The 13,116-nt window shown below is 47.5% G+C and overlaps 1 pseudogene across 1 annotated transcript; it reads left to right on the forward strand.

Moving 5' to 3' along the window:
• The first annotated feature begins 570 nt into the window (after positions 1-570).
• Positions 571-4,076, forward strand: LOC125544229 (AAA-ATPase At3g50940-like; annotated as a pseudogene). The gene is made up of 2 exons (XR_015619069.1): positions 571-1,744; positions 3,369-4,076. The product of XR_015619069.1 is annotated as an AAA-ATPase At3g50940-like (transcript).
• Positions 4,077-13,116: the final 9,040 nt, after the last annotated feature.

A 13,116-nucleotide genomic window follows, 5' to 3' on the forward strand; every position in this document is an offset into this window, starting at 1 on the left:
TCAATGTCAGATCAATAATATAAGACCTAGATATGCAATAGTTAGGTTAGTCATAGTGGGAGTAACTTAGCTAGTAACATAACGCATCCCAAAACAAGTTTGCTTATGTGGCACCTAGTTAATGAGGAGAGAGGTGTTTGGAGTAATATATTATGTTACCATCACATAACGCTTTTCAAGAAATGTTGAGTCTATGAGCAAATAAATAGAACAATTTATGACACTACTATTATGTTACTTTGCACTGTAAAGGTAATAACTTAGACTAGTGTCATATGCATGACATTAGTCTAAGTTACTCCTCATTATAACCAGTCTTATGTCACGTCTCGATGTGCTTTAGCGAAAACTGTTAAAAAAATGCGCTAACATAGTCGCCTTAGAAGTCGTATGTGCGTGAAAAAACACCACGAGGACGTGCTCAATTGGTGGCCCTGCAAAGACTTTGATTGGGGGTCACTTTTGACGCCCTCGGTGTGGGGCGGTCGATTGAAGTTTCGAAGAAACCACTCACTAGGTTAAGGGGTCGCATCCCTGGTCTCCACGTGGAACCTACTAATCTCCTTTGTGAAGTTGCAAACACCAATCACACACAGCGAATGGTCAATCATCAATCCCCGTTGCAACCGACCTTGCATTTTTTTTACGGCTCCAATTAAAGGCTCTCCTCAGTTGCTCCACAGAACCAACTCAAGCACCTGATTAGAAGATCGAGACCTTAAGCAAACCCCCACTGCTACAGCGTTAGTTGGAGCCGGCCATGGCCATGACATCCCCCAACAGCAGAGCGCTGGAACGGTACAAGAGCGCCGTCACGACGGCAACTTCCGTGCTGGGTGCGGCCATGCTGCTGCGCCGGGTGCTCGCCGACGTCCTCCCAGGCACGGCCCTCGGCGCGCTGCTCCTCCTGCCGCCAGCCTCCGCCCGGCGCCACGCCGTGCTCATCGAGGAGTTCGACGGCGCCCTGCACAACCGCGTCTTCTTGGCGGCCAAGGCGTACGTTTCCACGCTCCTCGCCGCGGCACCGTCCGTGCCGCTGATGAAGGCCAGCCTGCCGCGCGGGGCCGGTGCGGAGCACGTCCTGCTCGCCCTGCGCCCCGGCACGGCGGTCGTCGACGTGTTCGACGGGGCAAAGGTCACGTGGCGCCTAAGCAGGAAGCACGATGGGGGCGCCGGCAGGCGGCGGACCACGGAGGACGCGCGCGAGGTGTTCAAGCTCAGCTTCGACGCGGAGCACAAGGACATGGTGCTCGGCTCCTACCTGCCGGCCGTCATGGCCCGCGTGGAGGCCATGTCCCAGGAGCAGAGGCAGACCAAGCTGTACAGCAACGAGTGGGGCAAGTGGCGGACCGTGAGGCTCCGCAACGCCTCGACGTTCGCGACGGTGGCCATGGACGACGCGCTGCGGCAGGCCGTGGTAGACGACCTGGACAGGTTCTTGACCCGGAAGGAGTACTACCGGCAGACGGGGAGGGCGTGGAAGAGGGGCTACCTGATCCACGGCCCGCCCGGCACCGGCAAGTCCAGCTTGGTCGCCGCGATCTCCAACCACCTCCATTTCGACGTGTATGATCTCGACGTCGGCAGCGTCAGGTCCAACACCGAGCTGAGGAAACTGCTGATTCGGATGAAGAACAGGTCCATATTGTTGGTCGAAGATGTCGATTGCGCCCTGGCGACGGCGCCACGGAGGGAAGCGACGGGAAGCTCCGACGGGGGCAACCCTGTTTCCAAGAATCACAAGGTTAGTTTTAGTAGTACTAATCCAACTCATGTTGCAAGTTGCAATGGACGACGAACAAACTGCTTTAGTCCTTTAGACTATTCTTACCTGACCAGTACTATTTTCATTTTCTAGAAACGATTCTTGCCAGTAGTACTCTGTACTCCAGCATCAAAACAATCAAACAATGCTCTGGGTGACTGTATCGCACCCAGGCGGGGGGGCGACCGCCCCGGGCCCCTCAAACCAAGGGGCCCCCAGCTGTGTACTGCGTACAGCCTACTAGGCCTGGCCCAAGCAATTCCACACGGCAGCAAAGTCCATCGGCCTGGTTAACTCGGGAAAAGGAAAGCGTCTAGGTTAGCGATCTGATGCATCGTATAGCCGCCGAGGTTTCTCGCACAGAAAACAAACGCTCGATCTTTCTCTCCCCAGTTTTCCAAATTATGTATCTAGGTTTTCTAGTTCTTCTCCAATACGCCGGCTACTCCTTACTCTCCAAGAACACAAGATCTAGCAATCAAAAGTAACACCGCGCCAGTTCTCTCCCAGAAGTTCTGCTCGATGGATCCTGAACAAAATCAATCTCGGTTTGTCAAATATCTGTGGTTGTTCTTTCTTTACCTAGCATGTATTCTTTTGACTACTTTGTTGTCATATACAATTGATTCAAAGGAAAACCTTTGTTCCCATGTACTAATAATGAAAAACAAGAAAAGCACCATCCGGATTCACAGAATATTTTCTAGTGAAGAACCGTGTTGTATACCCATTGGCAATTTTGGATTTTATTAATTAGACTCCTGGACATAAAATGATAAGGTTTCTTGATCTGCACTTTCAGCTCATCAACATTTTCTTGTAAAGATTAAGGTAATCGTGGTCCAAGATACAAATTGAGTCCTATACTACAAAACAAAATAAATTGATGCAACTGTTGAAAATCTTTCATCGCCTAAACCTTGAGTTCTAAATCTTGTTTTTTTTGTAGAGTACTAAATCTGAATAGTTCCTTTGACATGGCATTTCGTGAACCAATTTACATATGTGCAGCACTAATGTTCATACTGTTAAGCAATCGTCCATGTCTGAACTATTTGTCACACAGCACCACCATGCAGCAACATTGCCTTCCTAGCACAGTTCACCCTTGAGATTGATCTCTTGTGCGCCCTACTTGTGATGGTGTCACTACCGCTTGATCTCATGTGCACCCTAGACGGAGACGCCCCATTGCTAGGCCCACTCTGCCATGCATCACCGAGAACAGATCGCGCAAACTAGAGAAGGTATTCTCCAATTCGCTATCTATAAAAAACCCTATGCCACACCCCCCATGCGATTTTCCATGAAAACTGATAACCAATATTAAAAGGGCCCCAAGTCTTGACTTCGCCCCGGGCCCCCGAAATCTCAGGACCGGCCCTGATCGCACCCTCACCAAACACGAAAACGACAGCACTGATTTAGTTTGCTTCAAGTACCAGCAAGTCACTGATCTGGGTCACTGTATAGGCAACAACTCTATAGTCGTTGCCATGCTACTCTTGTTTGTCCAACAAGAGCAGTTGCCGCTTCATTTCCTGTGGTTTCCAAATCGGTTGTCACCTACTCCTACCAACTAAGCTGTGCGTTGCCTTGCCAGGTCACTCTGTCGGGGCTGCTCAACATGGTGGACGGCCTTTGGTCCAGCAGCGGCCATGAGCGGATCCTCATCTTCACCACCAACCACAAAGGACAGGCTAGACCCGGCGCTGCTCCGGCCTGGCCGGATGGACATGCACGTCCACATGGGCTACTGCGGCTTCGTCGCCTTCAGGGAGCTTGCGGCCAACTACCACGGCATCCAAGACCACCCGCTCTACCCCGAGGTCGAGGCGCTGCTGCGGGAGGTGGAGGTGGCACCGGCGGAGGTCGCAGAGAGGCTGCTTATGACCGACGATGCCGATGCCGCTATCGAGATGGCCGCGAAGCTGCTGAGAGGCAGGAAGGCCGGGACCGGGGAAGATGGCGGGTATATCAAGCAGAAACTGCACGTAGGGCCTAGGCGCCCGCGTCGGCCCCCGGCTGCAAGACGGGCGGTGCTTGACGACGGAATTGGTGGTTCCTCACGACGAGGCCAGGGGCGTGGATCAGGGACAGGGCGACGTGGCCGAGGTGAGGTGCGCGGACGAGGACGGCGATAGACAATCATACTCCCTCTGTTCAAGTGCACAGGGGTCTAAATAAAACTTCAGTATCCAAATATATATAGTAAATCATTATGCATGAAAGAAACTTATCATTCTTCGCGACCATTAATTTGAGCAGAATTTATTATAGTTTTATTAAAATGTTCATGGTCGGTTCAGTCTCTTGGAGGTGCTCATAGAGATAGGGTGTGTGTGCATTCATAAGGATGAGTGTATGATTGTATATACGAGCGCTTGCGTCTGTACTGTGTTAAAAAAAGTGGTACGTGGAACCTCCCCTCATAAATAAAAAGAAGGTACGCGGAACCATAAAGATTGTCCATGCCGTACCCCTTCGGTCCTGCGACCCAAGGCGTACACCTGGGGCTTTCACTGCCTCTCGCAGGAACGCTGCGAGTCCGCCTCACTCCTATGGTCCTAGGACCATGGAAACACATGGAAACACGGCGGATCTCGGCCCTTATTAGCGGAAGGGCTATGTTTTTAGGTGTTTTTTTAATCTTGTTAGAGTTTATGTCATGCTGTGAAAGACGAGGCAACGATGATTTTCTAAAGATGAAATAAAGTTCTCCCCGCCTAGCCCCCGTCCCAGTGGAGTTTCTAGCCTCGTCGAAGGGCGTGTGCAGGTGTGTCTTCGGTGGATCTCGTGGGATCCGGTCGACGTTTGTGTTCGATGGATCTGCTTGGATCTGGTCTTCGTTCATCGGCATATGTGTGTTGCAGGTTGGATCCTTCTCATCTACGCTTCTCTTCATCGGCGACAGTTGTTGTTCTGGTGCACTGGTCCTATAAGGCCTTAGCACGACGACTTTCCCACTGTCTATTACAACAATGCTTGCTCGGTTTCAATCAATGAGGAGCGATGACGGCGGGGCGCCTTCAGACTTACTACAGTGCTTGTAGTCGTCACTAGGTGTTCTACAAATCTGAATGCAAATTTTACTTTTGGTACTCTTTGTACTATCTTGACAGCTGGTGAATAGATCAAAAACTTTCTTGCCAAAATCAGGAGGTACCTGGAACCACGTTTTACGAAGTTTATTCCTGCAACCTTCCCTAGTTAAGACATGTGCGAATTTATTCGCCGACTGCCACACCCAGTCAACCCTATAATCCTACAAGGATCTCCTTTTCTTTGAACAAGACATAGGCGCTCAAGGCGCTCAAATTTCTGTCAGCTACAGTTTACATTTGTAATGACATATCCCCTATCACTAACATCTGCAATAACCTGAATCAGGGGACAATACCACTTTTGATGTACTACATCACAACATCTAATCCTAGAACTCAATTCAGTACACAAATCTTGAGATTCAGCTATGGTAGCTGCATTATGAGCCTCACAGTTTTGAGTTCTAGGTACATGGAACACCTGGACTTGCTTGGTAGCAATGGTGCTACAAAAATCTGCAAGAGTACTTCTAATCCGCCAGTGTCCTGGTTGAAATATAGGAGATCTTGCTGTTGCCGCTTTAGCTAGAATACGGTTGTTTGTTAGTATGACTGCTTCCTTAATGTTCAACCTATCCATAATGATTGCTGCTAGATTTATTCCCTGAGCTTCTGCTTGGATTGCTGATTGTGTTGGTGCAGCCGTTGCTGAAATTGTAGCTTTCATTGTTTGATCTCCATGTTGTACCTGCATAAAGACTCCAATACCTGTTCTATTACTCCTTGTTTCAACTCCATGACATTGCTCCTTCCAGGTTGCATCTGTGAATATTTTGACTGGACTTGAAAGGCTGAATGCATCAATTGTATTTCCTTGTACAAATTTGTCTTCAACTTGAGAGTTACTGTTGTGACTTTGTATGGTTAATTGTCCCCGCTCATTTGTATCTGATTCCAATGCCAAGCTTCTTGAGATAGCCTGAGCTGAAAAAAATATCTGAGAAGGCAAAACATCTTTTCTTTGAAAAAGTTTATCATTCCTGGACTTCCATAGACACCACATGAATGTAAGAATATTGGTTAAGGTGGCATTAGGGTGGTCTGAGTTGGCTAGACTTAAAATTATGGCGGTTATTGACTTAGAGTTTTGAATTAAAAATCAGTTCTAATGAACCAAGGTCTAGCAAACCATGCTGCTCTAGCAAAGGGGCATTCAAATAAGATATGCTGTAAGTGCATCTAGTGCCACCCCTAGTTGGTTTTGGAGTATTGACGACAAACCTGATTGACGGACTAATGTGTTTGTGAGAATTGCAGGATAACACAGGTAGAAGTCCCTCATTGATTCGGTTTTCCTACCAGAGATGAGCCCTAAAAATGTATGAAGACATTAAAGTCAAAGGTGATATGTGAAGACATTCACTTTGAAGACTATGATAAGAGAAGACATCGCGTGAAGACTATGGAGCGCGAAGACTTAGTTGTTTCGTCGTTCTTTTTCTTCTTCGTTGAGTCATAGGAACCACCGGACTGTTAAGTGGAGTCCAAGAGAACCAGTCAGAATGACTGAAGTGATGCTTAACCAAAATCCTATGTCTTTGAGTGAAGACTATGAGAGCAAATCTTATCCAGAGTTGGATAGGTCAGCTTTGCTTGTAGCCCAAGTAAAGTTGCCGTGTGTGTTTGAAATCTGACCGTTGGAACACGTGTCAGTTCCTTAGTGACCCATGGTCATTTTGGACAAATCAGGTCGGGTTGCCTAGTGGCTATAAATAGCCCACCCCCTATAACCATAAACGGTTGACTGCTCAGAGTTAGTGTACGGCTTTTGTCGTTTGAGAGCAACCCACCTCGAAGCCTTTGAGAGAGAATTCCTTGCGAGGATAAAGCCCTAAACACTCAGAGCCAAAGAGTGTTAGGCATCACTTAAGTCTTCATGTCTGTGTGATCTGAAGACTTATTACACTTGAGGACTGCGAATCCTCCAGCCGGTTAGGCGTCGCGTTTTGAGCATCCAAGAGTCATTATGGATCGCCGGTGAACGAACTCTGTGAAGGTTTGGAAGTCTGCCTTGAAGACTTACCAGATTGATTGGGCGAGGACTGGGTGTCCTTAGCTCAAGGGGAATAAGGTGAAGACACGGTCTTTTGAGTTGAATCTCAGCCTCCCTAACCAGACGTACAGTTGTCACGGCAACTGGAACTGGTCCAACAAATCATTGTCTTCAATGAGTCACTGGTTCTATCCTTCACATCTCTTTATTTACAGTTGGTCCTTGTGAAGTCATTGTTTGTTTGCATTATTTTTTGTCTTCACTGAGTGACTGCTTGTTCTAATTGACTTCGTACTATCTTCCTACATGATCCATATTGCCTAGCTGCCATTAGTTGTTGTGCTTTCACTTCATTGAATACTTGACTATGGTTTGCTTAGTGCAGTCTACCTTCCGTTGCATGGTAATAGGTTTATTTCTATCGTTTGTCTTTGAAACTCCCATGTTTTGAAGACTTTCTTAAAAATCGTCTATTCACCCCCCTCTAGTCGATCACTAGCACTTTCAATTGGTATCAGAGCAAGGTACTCCCTTATTCTGTGTGATTCGGTTTAACCACCTGGAGTTTTAGCTATGTCGACTGCAGGGATAATCAAAGTCTCCATTGTGTGCCCAGTCTTCGATGGAACTGAATATCCCTACTGGAAGAATAAGATGCGCATGCATCTTGAAGCCATTGATGTCGACCTATGGTATGTCGTCAAGAATGGTGTTCCCAAGGCTGGTGAAGGTGTCACCGCTGCTGATGTCAAGAAGTTCGTTCAACTGGACTCCACTGCCAAGAACATTATCTGTGGTCATCTGACCAAAGGACAGTATGGTCGTGTGAGTGCTTTGGAAACATCTAAGCTAGTCTGGGACTGGCTCTCCAAGGTCAACGAAGGCTTCTCAATCCAGAGAGATCAAAGAATCAGTGTCCTTCGCAACCTCTTCAACCGCTTCAAGAGAAACGACAATGAGAATGTTCAGCTCACGTTTGATCGACTCACAGACATCACAAATGAACTTCAAGCCCTTGGCGCTACTGAGATCACCAAGCACGAAGTCGTCAAGACACTCCTGAGATCACTTGACAGCTTGTTTGACACCCTAGCCCTGATGATTCAAGAACGTCCTGACTTCAAGACACTCGATCCGTCTGACATACTTGAAAGGCTCAACACACATGAGTTTCAGCTTTCTGAGAAAAGAGACATCTACGATCCCAACTATGGGCGAACTTGTGCCCTGAAGGCAAAAGTTGTCTCCTCATCTGAAGAAGGATCTGACAGCAGTTCTGATGATCCTGGAGACATTGGAAAGGAGCTTGCTATGCTTGTGAAGAAGTTCCAAAAATTCACCAAGAAGAAAGGCTTCAGAAAGTCTTCACGATCAAGCTCGAGGAATGATGAAGCTTCTGCTCATGACTACAAGAAGAGAACATGCCACAAGTGCAAGAAACCTGGCCATTACATCTCTGAGTGTCCACAGTGGGACAATGTGAAAGTGCGTTATATCGACTAGAGGGGGGGTGAATAGGCGATTTTTATGAAAGTCTTCAGAACATGGGAGTTTTGAAGACAAACGATAAAAATTAAACCTATTACCATGCAGCGGAAGGTAGGATACACTAGGCAAACCATAGTCAAGTATTCAGCGAAGTGAAAGCACAAAGACTAATAGCAGCTAGGTAGTAAGGATCAGGTAGGAAGATATTGTGAAGCCAAACAGAACACGCAGTCACTCAGTGAAGACAAATGATAGAGCAAACACACAATGACTTCACAAGGAGTAACAGTAAGTAAAGTGAAGTGAAGATGAAACCAGTGACTCGTTGAAGACAATGATTTGTTGGACCAGTTCCAGTTGCTGTGACAACTGTACGTCTGGTTGGAGCGGCTAGGTATTTAAACCTTAGGACACACAGTCCCGGACACCCAGTCCTCACCGTATTCTCCTTGAGCTAAGGTCACATAGACCTCGCCCAATCACTCTGGTAAGTCTTCAAGGTAGACTCCCAAACCTTCACAGACTTCATTCACTAGCAATCCACAATGTCTCTTGGAAGCTCAGAACGCGACGCCTAACCGGCTGGAGGATGCACAGTCCTCAAGTGTAATAAGTCTTCAGATCACACAGACAAAAAGACTTAAGTGATGCCCAATTCTCTCTGGCTTTGGTGGTTAGGTCTTTATCCTCGCAAGAAATTCTTTCTCAAAGGCTTCGAGGTGGGTTGCTCTCAAACGACAAAAGCCGTACTTTCAATCTGAGCCGCCAACCGTTTATGGTTGTAGGGGGTGGGCTATTTATAGCCACTTGGCAACCCGACCTGATTTGTCCGAAATGACCCTGGGTCACTAAGGAACTGACACGTGTTCCAACGGTCAGATTTCAAACTCACACGACAACTTTACTTGGGCTACAAGCAAAGCTGACTTGTCCGACTCTGGACAAGATTCGCTCTCATTGTCTTCACTCGAAGACATAGGTTTTTGGTTTAGGCATCACTTCAGTCATTCTGACTGGTTCTCTTAGACCCCACTTAACAGTACGGTGGTTCCTATGACTCAGCACAAAAAGAAAAAGAACTACGAAAGATCTAAGTCTTCGAGCTCCATAGGCTTCATATCGTGTCTTCTCTTGTCATAGTCTTCAATGTGAATATCTTCATATACCACCTTTGACTTCAATGTCTTCATACATTTTTAGGGGTCATCTCTGGTAGTAAAACCGAATCATGAGGGACTTCTACCTGTGTTATCCTGCAATTCTCACAAACACATTAGTCCCTCAACTAGGTTTGTCGTCAATACTCCAAAACCAACTAGGGGTGGCACTAGATGCACTTACAATCTCCCCCTTTTTGGTGATTGATGACAAACTAGTTGAAGTTTTCAACGAGGAATATAATCTGTGAAACTGTAAAGGATAAGGGATTGTCTTCATAAGTTGCAAGGGCTCCCCCTGAAGATGTGCATATAAGTTAATTTGCTTTTGGAATGCAAATGCACATGGCAGGTGGTACTTGTGGAGATCCACTTCAACTTATGATGACAATCCACTATGCATGTGAAAGTATATGAAGATAATGCCATGCATAATGGAAAATGGACGTCTGCAGAATGAGCTAAGTGCGGAATTTATCGTCGCAAATGCGGAATTTATCTTCGCAAAACAAGGTGGCGAATAAGTAGCAGACGACCATCTAGTTTAAGTGTTACAACTCATAAGAACCAAATGTAGCAAAAAAATGAGAGTTGTAAGCACGAAGCAAAATATAAGGCACCCGCCCATATGAACCCGCTTGAAGACTATCAATCTCATATGCTTCTCCCCCTTTTGTCAGTAATGACCAAAAAGGATTGAAGACATAGAGCCTCTACTCGTTCCCATGAGGAGTAGGTGAAGTAGCAGGGTTGTTGGTGTTGTTTGGCGGTGCAGAAGAGCTCGGAGGTGCTGAAGGAGGTGGCGGTGAAGTAGCATCGTCTTCTTCCTCAATAATTCTGGCAGTGACTGTGGCAGCAGAGGAAGAGAACTCAGAGTCTTCAAGGGATGGAGTTCCCAGCAGCACAGCCCTTCGAGGAGGTGTGGAGTCAAACTTGAATCTCTCAGTGAAGCCATCCTCTTGAAGATCAGCTTCAGAAAGCATCATCGTTAGCCTTTTCCATGTGCGGCGACAGGTTTCATGGGCAACGAAAGCATTCTTGGTGGCAAGATTTCGAGTGCGATTAACATCCACCAAGAGGCTTTTCATTTGATGCTTCAGCCAGTCATGATGCCTATCTTGTTTCTGATGTAGGGCCACAAGAAGCTCTCGGTCGTTGAGAACACGAGTGCGCTTCTTGGGTCTTGAAGCAGTGGCACTGTCAGTGGCTTCAGTGGAAGCAGGGTGTGGTGCACGTGTAGTGCCAGCCAAAGGATACACCCGAGAAACTGCTTCAACGCCTTCAACGTTCTGTGTAAAACTCTGATGTTCTGCATTCTGAAGACTTTGAGGTTGCTTGGCAGGCTCAGAATATATGGCTTCAGTAGACATGTCCACGTCAGGCAAGAAGATCCGATGGTTGCAGGCTGAGGGCTGATAAGAGATGGCAGAGTGTAGCTTGATCAGCCGCATGACCCAAGGGGCGTATAACTTCAAACCAAATAGATCAATGCCTGATGCAGCAAGTTGGCGTATGAAGAAGTCCTGTGCATTGAAGCATTTGCCATGAAGTATATAGAAGACCAAAGTCTTCATTGCACCCTAAAGCTTGGCATTTGGAGAGTGCCCTTTGATAGGCCAGAGAGTTCGCCTGATGATGTGATAGATGGTTCTGGGCAGGTACTCAAGGTCTTCAACGAAGAACTCTGTGGGATACGCAGCATCTTGAGGCAATGGCTTCATCATGCTGAGCATTTGACTCATATTAGGTTCTGGTCGCTGAAAGATGCTCTCAGTAGCTTCAGCATGCAGCTGACAACCTTGCTCGAAGAGATCGCCAGGAGTGGGCAAGCCAGTGAGCTCAATGATGTCAAATGCATTGGCTTCGTGATGAACGTTGCCAGTCATCCACTCCAGGACCCAAGTCTTCAGATCTCTGCTATACCCTTTGATGTGAAGTGTGGCATACAATTGTAGCAGCAGCTCTTCATTCCAATGCTCTTCAGCAGTAACAAATTGCAGCAGACCCACTTGCTTGAAGCAATCCAACGCTTCTTCTAGACAGGGCAGACCAGCTATAGTTTCAATGTCAAGGCGCTTGTGTGGGAAGATGCGACCTTGGTTGTAAAGAATGCAAGAGTAATAGCTTCGCTGAGGATAGCTCCAGAACCGATCAGATGATATCCTTTCCCTTGAGTAGGGGTTCCTGGAGCTATCGAAGAACGTGTTGTCTGCCCTGAAGCCATTGATGTTGAAGGAGCCAGGTGCTGATGCAGGACCTGGAAACCTTGGCAGTCTTGGGATTGGCTTCTGGACCTGAGGCCTGTGCTCAACATGATAGTTGAATTGGGGACCAGCAGCAGACTCAGGAACAGAAGTGGCGGGATCAGTGGCTTCGCTGTTTTCTGAAGCTTTTGCTGGGGAGGGCTCCACATTAGCTTCATTGGTGGTTGTGGCAGCCTCAAGATTTGCATCCTCCACTTGACTAGCTGGAGGGTCGGTCACACGCACGTTCTCCTGGAGAACTGCTTCTTGGTGGAGCAGGGGAGTGGGATCTTGTGGTACTTCTTCTTCTGCGGCTGATGCAGCCGGAATGTCTTCAGCAGAGACTTGAGACCTTGGACCTTTGCGAAGCCTGCGGAACGCAGTCGACGCCTGTGGAGTTGGAGTGGGCTGGGCCTCATAGTCTTCTTCCTCTTGTGGGCGGTCCGCCCATGAAGCATCCTGTGCAATTGGCGTCAGTGGACGACCAATGCTGATGAGTTCGCTATTTTCTAACTGAGGAAGGACTGCATCATCTTCTACATTGTCATGATGACCAATGTCTTCAGCAGCGATCGGATCAGCTGCTAGAATGTCTTCAGCTTCAGGAGTCTCTGTGGAAGCAGGCTCATGAACTGTCAGTTGACGTTCTGCGTCAGGATGAACCATAGAAATGGGTTCAACTATCAAGGGCTCTGTGGGAGCAGCCCGAGCTTTCTTGGTTTTTCGCTTTTTCTTGGTGGGGGCAGTAGGAGAGTCTTCAGAGTGTTTTCTCTTCCTGGCTTCAGCCTCAGCAGTTCTTGTCTTCTTGAGCTCTGAAGCCGTTGACCGGCTCTTTGGCTTCGAGCCAGTCATTCTTGTTGGGAAGACAATCGGAACTGCTTCTTGCCTTGGTGCATCAGATTCAGCTGTAGCAGGCTTCTTCTTCTTCTTCTTTGCGGCCATCCTGGGGTCGATGTCAGGACGCCCAAGTGCCTTGCGCTTCTCAGCCTCATTATAGGCTTGCACACATCTGTCAGCCAGAGTCTTCATGCGCTCACGCGAACCCTGAGCTTCTGCACGCTTCTTCACAAAGGCTTCCTTGAGCTCGTGCATCATTGTCTTGAAGTTCTTCACTTCTTGCACGCTGAGCTTGGCCATATGCTTCTTGAATTGAGCCTTTTCATAGTCAATTTTCTGCTTCAGCCCAACAATGCGCTGAGCAATAGCAAGTTCTGAAGCAATGGCGCCTTGGAAGGCGACACTAAGGCCAATAGGTAGCTGCAGATCTTCAAAACTGATGTTTGACGTGTCAAACCACTCGTCAATGAAGTTGTGGATGATGGTGACATCAAAGAGAGGTAGATCATTGAAGATTTTTGCTTCTTCT

This window comes from Triticum urartu, chromosome 3A (assembly GCF_056163025.1).
Source record: "Triticum urartu cultivar PI428250 chromosome 3A, HENAU_Tu73, whole genome shotgun sequence".
NCBI lineage: Eukaryota > Viridiplantae > Streptophyta > Magnoliopsida > Poales > Poaceae > Triticum > Triticum urartu.